The sequence below is a fragment of the Coregonus clupeaformis genome, chromosome 10 (genome assembly GCF_020615455.1).
Source record: "Coregonus clupeaformis isolate EN_2021a chromosome 10, ASM2061545v1, whole genome shotgun sequence".
In the NCBI taxonomy this organism is placed as follows: domain Eukaryota; kingdom Metazoa; phylum Chordata; class Actinopteri; order Salmoniformes; family Salmonidae; genus Coregonus; species Coregonus clupeaformis.
The window spans coordinates 7,316,080-7,327,598 of record NC_059201.1 but is presented as its reverse complement, the minus strand read 5'-3'; the positions used below and the strand labels follow the sequence as shown (position 1 = coordinate 7,327,598).

The following is an 11,519-nucleotide window of genomic DNA, read 5'->3' as shown; positions in this document are numbered from 1 at the left end:
TTACAGTACATACACTTTGACTCTGAAGAAAAGTAAAGTAAAAGTAAACAGAAATGAAAGAAAACTACTGTAAAAGCAACAAGAATACTGTAACTATCCGTCTCTCCGTCTGGCTGGATCAGGCCATAACATTTCATCCACATCACAGGCTATGTCTTCATTGGCAAGGCACCGTTGGAAGAATCGCCTTGTGTGACGAATCCACCCCTGCACTGAAGCTGCTTCAATAAGATCACATGCCTGTTCCATGGCCTGAATGAGGGGCAAACGGTCATAAGGCCGCAGGTCATATACCTTCCACCGCCACGCTGAAAAAAATTATTCTATAGGATTCAGGAAGGGGGAGTATGGGGGAAGGTATAAAACTTAAAAATCAGGGTGATCATGGAACCAGTTCTGGACTAGAGCAGCCCGATGAAATGAGACATTGTCCCAAACGACAATGTACCGCATCTGGTCCACTTGGTGTAATGCTGTGACAATCTCATGCAATCGGTCAAGAAATGCAAGTATCAGATTTGCATTATAGGGTCCCAGATTTGCATGGTGGTGGAGGACCCCATTTTGTGTGATAGCAGCGCAAAGGGTGATGTTACCCCTCGCTGCCCTGGCACATTGGTGATTGCCCTGTGCCCAATTACATTTCTCCCTCTTCTTCTTGTTTTTGCAAGGTTAAATCCAGCCTCATCCACATATATAAATTCATGTTGAATTTCAGCAGCATCCATTTGCAAGACTCTCTGAAACACATTCAAGAAAATAGGATGCTATTCAATATCTATAGCACAGTATTTTTTTTGTGACAGAACATTATGAGCAGTGCATGATACCACACCATAGTCAGATGAACAATGCATACCTCCACATACTCATTGCGCAGATGTTTCACTCTCTCTGAATTTCTGTCAAATGGTACCCGATACAGTTGCTTCATGTATATTTGATTTTTCTTTAGGATTCGACCTAATGTTGACAGAGAGACTCGTTGGATGTTATTGAAAATATTGTCATCATTGATGATATTGGCTTGGATTTCTCGTAGCCTGATACAATTATTGGCCAAAACCATGTTCACAATGGCGGCCTCTTGTGCACGACTAAACATAGGGCCCCTTCCACCTTGGTGTCCTCGACCCTCAATCCTATGTAAAAACAAAATAAGATAAAAATAAATAAATATATATATATATATGCAGCCTACTGTCAAATGTCACAGTAAACAATATTGATTATACAAGCTTCAGTTTCAATGTATACTGTGTGGTTAGCTTACCTGTTTTCTCGATGAAATGTCCGAATTACTGACGCAACAGTATTTCTGCTGAGATTTGGTTGAACTCTTTGTCCAGCTTCCATCAGTGTCAGTCCATGGTTGATAACATGGTCAATAAGTGTTGCACGGATTTCTCGAGTCAAATTTGGTCCTCGTCTTCTTTGTTCAGGTTCTATCAACTCTTCAAGTCCTTCTCTACCTCTTCCTCTACCTAGGTGTATTCCTCTACCTCCTTCTCTTCCTCTACCTTCTTCTCCTCTACCTATGCCTCTTCCTCTACCTCCTTCTCCTCTTCCTCTACCGCCTTCATCTCCTCTTTGAGCTCCCCCCTCTCATTCTCACTCTTCTTCTTCTTCTAACTCCTTCCATTTTTGTTGAAGACAGGTGAACTCACCTGCTGCCTTTTATAGCACACCTGAGTGCTGCGTTTTCAAATTAGCACATGTGTGCTTCCACACCTGGTAGATGTGTTTATCCAATTCGTTCATTAGTGTGGTAATTGGCAATCCGGTGCTTTGTAATTACAAGGAAGTAACCTCACGATCCTTATCTGTGTCTAAGGTGTGAAAATGTGTGTAGAGTTTTACAAATCACTGTGTGTAATGTTTTGCAAAAAGGGTGAGGCGGACATTGTGTGTAATGTTGTGCAAATCTGTGGAGGTGTTTTGCTCATTGGAGTACAATTTTGCTAATTGTGTGGAAATTTTAATTTTAGTGTGTAAACAATCGTAAAAAACTGTAATGACTGAATCTCAACAGTGATGCGACACAAAGTGTCGTCCCCCACGGTGTCGTCAGTAAAAAACCGCCGCAGCCAGCCTACAGAATAATCCAAAGGCTAGCGGGCAGATAGCAGGACATAAAACCACACTGTTCTGATCCCTCAGACAGTCTGTATCTCCATATTCCCACACAACTGATCTCACAGTGAGGCGTCACAAGGTGTCGCCCTCGACCGTGTTATCAGTAAATCCGCCTCACTCAGTCTAAGGCTAACCAGAGACTAGTGGGCAGCGGGAACAATATGATGTCCTCTTCATCACCGACACAACAGTTATATAACCCAAGGTGCTATCATAACTTGTGTATTCAGCAATTCACCACCTTCAACCCGATGATTGCTGGGTAAAGGAATATACAAAAACATGAGCAAACACTGCACTGAACCCTCAGACAGTAATAATGCTCTAATGTTACTTCAAGATTGGTTTAATAGTAATGTAATACAAGGTTACAAAAACTATTTCCCTCATCTTCCCGCTCCAACACAGTTATACACTGGTGGGCAGGTCAAAATACATTACCTCTACTGTACTGATAACCTCCGTCAGGAGTCATATCTCTCTCAGAAAAAAGCCGGCCTAATGGGAACCCAGCCCCCTGGTCCTGCATCTTTTTTCCTTAGTTCAAGTCCTTCCATCAGCTACACTGAGTGCAGACTGAACCAGAGAGTTAGAAGACATATCTAACAGGTAGAAATTGATAAAAGGAGACAGTGACATTCAAGACGCCGCTGCGCAATTATCCTCTACACATGTTCCTCTGAAAAGGTAATAGAAGCCGCTACTCCACGAGTGGGTTGGGCTCTTCTACCCAAAGGCAATTGCCGCCCTGCCGCCTCATAAACCGTCTCAATGTCTTACAAAGCCAATGAGACAGACGCTGTTTATAATGTGGTCTACCGAGTGCAGCCGCACCGTGACACACAAAAAGCAGCTGAGGCGATGACCTAATCACCGCCTTGCGCTCCACGTAGCGGGCCAACCTGGCGAGAGGGAGAGAAGGCCCACAGCTCTACATTCTGTAATTTATATAAGCTCTTAATAACCTCAGGTATAAATACCGGGTAAAGACTTAACACCGTCCTGCTCAATCGCCATAAATGGCCAAGCAGAAGGATCTCGTCGAAAGAGCCCACAATCACTGACACGTTTACCAGTGGTCAAAGCGAGCAGCAGTGTCTTCAAAATAACATCTTAAGGGGTATTAGAGCCCTCATCATTACAGTGTCTAGCTGTATCCCCAGGTAGACAATCTGATGACTGGGCCAGGGCGTGCTCTTTTTCCAATTCACAGCGAACCCCAGACGCGTGAGATGAATCACTGTCTGTGTCGTGTGAATGAACGTCAGCTCTGCTGACGGGGCGAGAACCAGTAGGTCGTCTAGGTAGGCTAATAGCCGTATCCCCTGACGTCGCAACGGTTCCAATGCCGCCTCCACACATTTGGAAAACGTTCGAGGTGCCAGGGCGTACCCGAATGGCATCCTCGTGAACTCGTACGCCACCCCTTGAAAGGCGAATCGCAGAAACTTCCTGTGGCGCGATTGTATCGGCACATGAAAGTACGCGTCCTTTAGGTCTATGCTTGTACAAAAGTCTCCTTTCTGGACACATTCCAGTAGACGTTTTGTCGTCAGCATTCGGAAGGGCCGTTTGGTTACGCTCTCGTTGAGAATGCGTAAATCCAATATCGGCCTCACTCCCCCCGTCTTTTTGGGCACTAGGAAATAAGGCGAATATAGCCCCTTGTTCCTTTGCTCCCGGGGAACTACTGTGACCGCCTCCTTCGCCAAAAGTTCCGTAATCTCTGACATCAGAGCGGCCACTTTTTCTGCCGTTTTCATCACCGTCTCCACCACTCCCCTGAATGGGGGTGGGGTTCGATGGAATTGGAGGGCATAACCCTTCTGCAACGTCTGTTCTAGCCAGCGTGAGAGGGTACAGCTTCGTTGCCACTGCCAGCAATGCAGAGAAAGCGGGCGCGCGCGAAGCTGTGGTACATTCAGTAGGAAGGACCTGTATTCCTCTATGGCCCTTGCCGCCGCTATTCCCCAACACTGAGGTGGTGGAACAGTCCAAGGCGGGCCCCCCTCGAAAGGGAGAGGAAATATCAGCACGTTCTGAGAGAATCGGGGGCCCTAATACGTTGGTTACGTCTGTAACTCTAGTATTCCGGCCCTCCGTGAACGTAGCACGGGTTTGAGCTGCGCTGACTAAGGTGTCAACCTGAGACAGAGCGCCTTCCCCGGATAGCAATTGCGTCATCATGCCATTGTCTGGCCGAGACTGCTGCCTGCCATGAGAACCATCCACTACACTCATAAGAGTCTGCAAAGTGCGGTCTCTAACTAGTACCACAAGGTGGCGCCATGATACCTCTTTATCACTAGTCACATGAGTCTGCTCAGCTGCGCACTCTTGGTGGGCTGAGCTACACTCAGAGTAGTGGGTATCATTGCGTTCTGTGTTAAACGGGGGCGCCGATACGTTGGTTACGTCCTTTAACTCTAGTATTCCGGCCCTCCTTGAACGCAGTATGAGTCTGTACTGCACTGACTAAGGCATTAGCCTGAGACAGGGCGACATCCCCATATGCAGATCGCGTCATCATGTCATACTCTGACTGAGACTGCAATCTGTCGTGTGAGACTCTCTCTACAGAGCTCCTAGGAGTCTGTGACATGAGGTCTCTCCTCGGTAACACAGGGCTGTGCCCTAATACCTTCCTCACATTCGCCTCCTGTGTATGCTCAGTTACACACCTCTGGTGAGTCGAGCTACATACAGAGTGGTGAGAATCAATACGTTCTGTGAGAACAGGGGGCGCCGATAAGTTGGTTACACCCGTAACTCTAGTATTCCGGCCCTCCTTGAACGCAGCACGGTTCTGAGCCGCCCTGACTAAGGCACTAGCCTGAGACAGAGCGCCCTCTCCATGCATAGGTCGCGTCATCATGTCATCCTCTGACTGAGACTGGAACCTGTTGTGTGAGACTCTCTCTACAGTACCCCTAAGAGTCTGTGACATGAGGTCTCTATGAGGTAACACAAGGCGGCACCTTGATACCCTTTTATCTTCACCTCCTGTGTGTGCTCAGCTCTGCACCCCTGGTGGGCTGAGCTACACTCAGAGTGGTGAACATGAGCGCGTTCTGTGAGAAAAACGGGGGCGCCGATACGTTGGTTACATCCGTAACTCTAGTATTCCGGCCCTCCGTGAACGCAGCACGGATCTGAACTGCACTGACTGAGGCGTTAGCCTGAGACAGAGCGCCGTCCCGAATAGCGGTCGCGTCATCATGCCATTATCTGGCTGAGACTGCAGCCTGCTATGTGAGACACTCACTACAGCACTCCTAGGAGTCTGTAAAGTGAGGTCTTTATAAGGTACACCTTAAACTTAATACCTTTTATATACCTGCCTTATGTGTGTGTTCAGCAACGCACCATGGTGGGCTGAGCTGCACTCATAGTGGTAAGAGAGAGAGCGAGAGTGAGGAAGGTCGAACGCTCTCGGATGTATTATGGAAAAGGGGCTCTTTTTTTGACAGAGTCAAGTAGAGCCAACTCTTTATTACACACATCAACAAAAAACATTCTCCTCCATACACTCAACGGTAGGGTGGGGGGGGACAGTGGGTTCGGTCACAGCAGGCGCTGCGCCGTCTTCCATTCTCTCCCCCTCGCCGTGTCATAAACGGCGTCTCTTCTGGCCGCCCTTCGGGTGATGCCAGGATGACGCTTTAATGACCTCTCTCGCCGGCACCTCTGGCGCTGCAGGGGGGGCGAGGCCCGCTCCCTTGCTGCTGGAGGCCGCCGTCTGACGCCAAGCTGTAGCGAGAGTAACGGCCGCCCTACATCATATCCACTTCCGGGTTGGAGGGAATGGGGGGCAGCTTAATCTCCCGCTGTTTAGCAGCCCACTCAATTAGACCTGAAAATTCAGAGCACAGAGAGGCTGTGGCGTCATCATCCAGGGATGTAAATGACCTCACACTTTCCTGAGGGAAAAGGGGTGTTAAACATCTGGGTCAGTGTAATGAATTGTTCCAATAGAATATTCATTTCTTCCCCAATAGCCCTGTCATCTCCTGAGTCAGCGCCTTCAGATAATGCCTCAGAAGCTGAGACTAACACTGATAGCACATCCTCAAGAGGAATATCCTCCCTAAAAATGCCCAACGCTGCTTCCTCTCCTTCAAAAAAGGAGGGCGCAGCTGGCGCATAGTGGGGGTTTAATGAGGCCGTCCCTGGCGTGCTGTGTCCCTCAACCCACGAAACATATGTCGGGGGGTGACAGCCACCAAGGGGAACAGCGACATTGAGCTCTGAAAATAGCTTTTGTTAAATACTTACCCTATGGATAAGCTTGGTGTGCTCATTGTAGGACGACGTCGATGATCTGGAAAATCGACGGCGTTTTCTTCGTCCTGAGTCTTCTCTTCGTCTCTTCGTCTCTTCTTGGCTTCTTCAGTCTAGTCCAGTCGCTGAAGATAAAGGGAGGCTGATTGAGGGGAGGCATCCACTCTTATAGGGACACCTGTACTCCTATTGGCTGCAGGTGTGTGCATAATTTTGTCTCAGGCTGATACTGCCTTAGGGCAGTGGGTAAACCAATAGGAGCAGAGCTCCCCTATGGTGCGGAGCTCCACGATATAGAAATGGATGGCAGTTTATACTTCGTAGAAGAAAGCATCACCATACGTGGTTCTCGAACCCACGACCCTGAGATTAAATGTCTCATGCTCTACCGACTGAGATAGCCAGGCTGTTCAATCACAATTTGGATTTGGACCGAATATAGTACAACGTTCTTCATGCAAAATATGGTGATCAGAGAAATTACTGCCAATAGCTCCTGTGGCGCAATCGGTTAGCGTGCGGTACTTATACAGCAGTATGCAGCAGAGCGATGCCGAGGTTGTGAGTTCAAGCCTCACCAGGAGCATTGATTTTTCTTGAACCCTCAGCCTCTCTATTTCTTGTCCAGAAAATGATTACTTTTCACTCCATTTAGGAGGATATTGCCCGAATAATATGTATGTTTTGTGATAACAGTTATGAGTGCAAGCACTGCTAGAATTCAAACCAAAGGTCTCCTGTTTCACCAGCTAAGCCCAACACGTCTGCAATGCAGGTTGGCAAGCCCGCTGTTTGTAAGAACTGGATGGCAGTTTGTACTTCGCCGAAGAAAGCATCACCATACGTGGTTCTCGAACCCACGACCCTGAGATTAAATGTCTCATGCTCTACCCACTGAGATAGACAGGCTGCTCAATCACAATTTGGATTTGGACCGAATTTAGTACAACGCTCTTCATGCAAAATATGGTGATCAGAGAAATTACTTCCAATAGCTCCTGTGGCGTATTCGGTTAGCGCGTGGTACTTATACAGCAGTATGCAGCAGAGCGATGCCGAGGTTGTGAGTTCAAGCCTCACCAGGAGCAGTGATTTTTCTTGAACCCTCTGCCTCTCTATTTCTTGTCCAGAAAATGATTACTTTTCACTCCATTTAGGAGGATATTGCCCGAATAATATGTATGTTTTGTGATAACAGTTATGAGTGCAAGCACTGCTACAATTCAAACCAAGGGTCTCCTGTTTCACCAGCTAAGCCCAACACGTCTGCAATGCAGGTAGGCAAGCCCGCTGTTTGGAAGAACTTGATGGCAGTTTGTACTTTGCCGAAGAAAGCATCACCATACGTAGTTCTCGAACCCACGACCCTGAGATTAAATGTCTCATGCTCTACCGACTTAGATAGCCAGGCTGTTCAATCACAATTTGGATTTGGACCGAATATCGTACAACTCTGTACGTGCAAAATATGGTGATCAGAGAAATTACTTCCAATAGCTCCTGTTGCGCAATCGGTTAGCATGCGGTACCTATACAGTAGTATGCAGCAGAGCGATGCCGAGGTTGTGAGTTCAAGCCTCACCAGGAGCATTGATTTTTCTTGAACCCTCAGCCTCTCTATTTCTTGTCCAGAAAAATATTACTTTTCACTCCATTTAGGAGGATATTGCCCGAATAATATGTATGTTTTGTGATAACAGTTATGAGTGCAAGCACTGCTAGAATTCAAACCAAAGGTCTCCTGTTTCACCAGCTAAGCCCAACACGTCTGCAATGCAGGTTGGCAAGCCCGCTGTTTGTAGGAACTGGATGGCAGTTTGTACTTCGCCGAAGAAAGCATCACCATACGTGGTTCTCGAACCCACGACCCTGAGATTAAATGTCTCATGCTCTACCCACTGAGATAGCCAGGCTGTTCAATCACAATTTGGATTTGGACCGAATATAGTACAACGCTCTTCATGCAAAATATGGTGATCAGAGAAATTACTTCCAATAGCTCCTGTGGTGCAATCGGTTAGCGTGCGGTACTTATACAGCAATATGCAGCAGAGCGATGCTGAGTTTGTGAGTTCAAGCCTCACCAGGAGCAGTGATTTTTCTTGAACCCTCTGCCTCTCTATTTCTTGTCCAGAAAATGATTACTTTTCACTCCATTTAGGAGGATATTGCCCGAATAATATGTATGTTTTGTGATAACAGTTATGAGTGCAAGCACTGCTACAATTCAAAGCAAGGGTCTCCTGTTTCACCAGCTAAGCCCAACACGTCTGCAATGCAGGTAGGCAAGCCCGCTGTTTGGAAGAACTTGATGGCAGTTTGTACTTCGCCGAAGAAAGCATCACCATACGTAGTTCTCGAACCCACGACCCTGAGATTAAATGTCTCATGCTCTACCGACTTAGATAGCCAGGCTGTTCAATCACAATTTGGATTTGGACCGAATATCATACAACTCTGTACGTGCAAAATATGGTGATCAGAGAAATTACTTCCAATAGCTCCTTCTGCGCAATCGGTTAGCACGCGGTACTTATGCAGCAGAGCGATGCCGAGGTTGTGAGTTCAAGCCTCACCAGGAGCATTGATTTTTCTTGAACCCTCTGCCTCTCTATTTCTTGTCCAGAAAATTATTACTTTTCACTCCATTTAGGAGGATATTGCCCGAATAATATGTATGTTTTGTGATAACAGTTCTATATCGTGGAGCTCCGCCCCATAGGGGAGCTATGCTCCTAGTGGTTTACCCTCTGCCCTACGGCAGAAACAGCCTGAAGCAAAAATTATGCACACACCTGCAGCCAATGGGAGCACAGGTGCCCCTATAAGAAGGGACCCGTTCCCTCAATCTGCCTCCCATTTATCTTCAGCGACTGGACTAGATCTGAAGCCAAGAAGTAGAAGACTCAGGAAGAACTCGTCGCCGAACTCATTGAGAAGGCTGCCAATCGACTGGAGATAACGCTGCCCCCAGTTCCCCTCCCTGTGGAAGTGGATCTGATGGAAGGCGGCCCCTACTCCAAGCCAAGGAAGGCGGCTGAGCCGATGGCTCCAGCCATGCCTTCCCTTGGCAAATATGTCGAGGGCTCATGGGACTCACCTCTGGCGGCGCGTTCGCCGGCCAGAGCGTACATCCCATTCACCAAAGTGGCCGGTAATGAGTGGGCAGCAAAGGGAATCCCTAGGCTCGAAGGCGCCATGACGGCGTACTTAGTGCCGGGTTCGAGTCCCTGGGCAGCCTCCAAGAAGGCCACCTTACCGGCGCAGAAGGACAGGCTCACAGCACAGCTGGCCGAGAAGTCCTTCACGCTGGGAGCCCAGAGCGTGTCAGCAGCGAATAATATCGCCCTCCTCGCGGCCTCCCTATCCCGTCTTACAACGGGTAGGTCGGAGTTGACCGGTGAGGAAATTGAGGAGGCGTCCAGGATTTCCGGAGCCATCCTCCATCTGACACAGGCTGTAGCTATTTGCGCAGGCAGAACCATGGCCACCTCGGTGGTCACAGAGCGTCACCTGTGGCTGTCCATGACGGCCATGAAGGAGACTGACAGGGCCTCGCTGCTCAACGCTCCCGTCTCCAGCGAGGGCCTTTTTGGGGTCGCTGTGAAGGACGCAACAGAGCGTTTTGCAAAGATGGATGAGGAGAGGAAGCACCTAGCCAAACATCTGCCGCTGGCGATGAAGGCTAGCAGAGCCCCAGCTATCCCGTCCACCTCCAACGCCCCCAGTAGGTTTACAGGGAGGCGGCGGGCCAGGCGACAGGCGTCCACCACAGGCGGCAAGCGAGCGGGTTCGGCCCCTCCGCCAGCGACAGTGGCAGCGACGGTTCCGCCGGCGAGGGAGGTTATCGCCAAGCCGACCTGGCAGCACCAGAAGGTCTCCCAGAAAAGGCGGCACCTATGACGAGGCGAGGGGGAGAGAGCGGACGACGGCTCGGCGCGAGACGCAGCGAAGCCCACTGTTCCCCCCCACCCCACTGTTCAGGGCGTGGAGGAAATGTGTTGTGATTATGTGAATAAAGAGCTGGTTCTCACTGACATTGTCAAAGAAGGACATATATTCCATAACGCACTACAGAACACTTCACGTTCTATCATTTTCTCTCACCATCCTGAGTGTAGCTCAACCCACCAAGAGTGCGTAGTTGAACACACTCAGGAGAGGAAAGGGGAAAAGGTAGCAAAGCACAGCCTTAGCTCACCCGCTAAAGACCTTTTACTACAGGCTCCTAGGAGCTCTGTAGTAAAGGTCTCACACAGCAGGCAGCAGTCTCTGTCCCAATGTGACATGAAGACGCAGCCGCTAGCTGGGAATGACGCCTTGCTGCAGGCTAATGCCTCAGCCAGCGCAGATCAGACCCATGCGACGTTCAAGGAGGGCGGGAATACTAGAGTTACAGGTGTAACCAATGTATGGACGCCCCCAGTGTATTCTGAACGTAACAATGCCCATGGCTCTGAGTGCAGCTCGCCACACATAGAGTGTGCTGCTGAGCAGCCGCATGAGACCAATGAAGAGGTATTGTGGCACCACCTTGTGGTACCAGTCAGAGATCACACCTTTCAGACTCTGTTGAGTACTGCAATGGATGGGTCTCATGGCAGGCAGCAGTCTCAGTCAGACAATGACATGATGACGCAATTGCTACCCGGGGAGAGCGCTCTGGCTCAGGCCAATGCCTCAGCCAGTGCAGTTCAGAACCGTGCTGCGTTCACGGAGGGCCGGATTACTGGAGTTGCGGTCGTAACTAACGTATCAAGGCCTCCGATTCACTCAGAACGAGCTGATGTTTCCTCTCCCTTTCGAGAGGGGCCCGCCTTGGGCTATTCCACCAACCCAGTGCTGGGGAATAGCGGCGGCGAGGGCCATAGAGGAATACAGGTCCTTCCTACTGGACGCACCACAGCTTCGTGCGCGCCCGCTTTCTCTGCATTGCTGGCAGTGGCAACGAAGCTGTACCCTCTCACGCTGGCTAGAACAGACGTTGCAGAAGGGTTATGCCCTCCAATTCCATCGGACCCCACCCCCTTTCAGGGGAGTGGTGGAGACGGTGATGAAAACGCCGGACAAAGTAGCCGCTCTGATGTCAGAGATTACGGAAC

General features: G+C 49.2%; 1 long non-coding RNA gene and 2 other non-coding genes across 3 annotated transcripts; 2 read left to right on the top strand and 1 right to left on the bottom strand.

The window, feature by feature from the left end:
- Positions 1–601: 601 nt before the first annotated feature.
- LOC121557255 lies at positions 602–1,483 on the bottom strand. The gene is made up of 3 exons (XR_005998340.2): positions 1,274–1,483; positions 860–1,142; positions 602–740 (listed from the first exon to the last, which is right to left on the bottom strand). It is a non-coding gene; the product is annotated as an uncharacterized LOC121557255 (long non-coding RNA).
- A 5,426-nt stretch (positions 1,484–6,909) lies between these two features.
- trnai-uau lies at positions 6,910–7,003 on the top strand. The gene is made up of 2 exons: positions 6,910–6,947; positions 6,968–7,003. It is a non-coding gene; the product is annotated as a tRNA-Ile (tRNA).
- Positions 7,004–7,411: 408 nt separating this feature from the next.
- trnai-uau lies at positions 7,412–7,505 on the top strand. The gene is made up of 2 exons: positions 7,412–7,449; positions 7,470–7,505. It is a non-coding gene; the product is annotated as a tRNA-Ile (tRNA).
- The last annotated feature ends 4,014 nt before the right edge of the window (positions 7,506–11,519 follow it).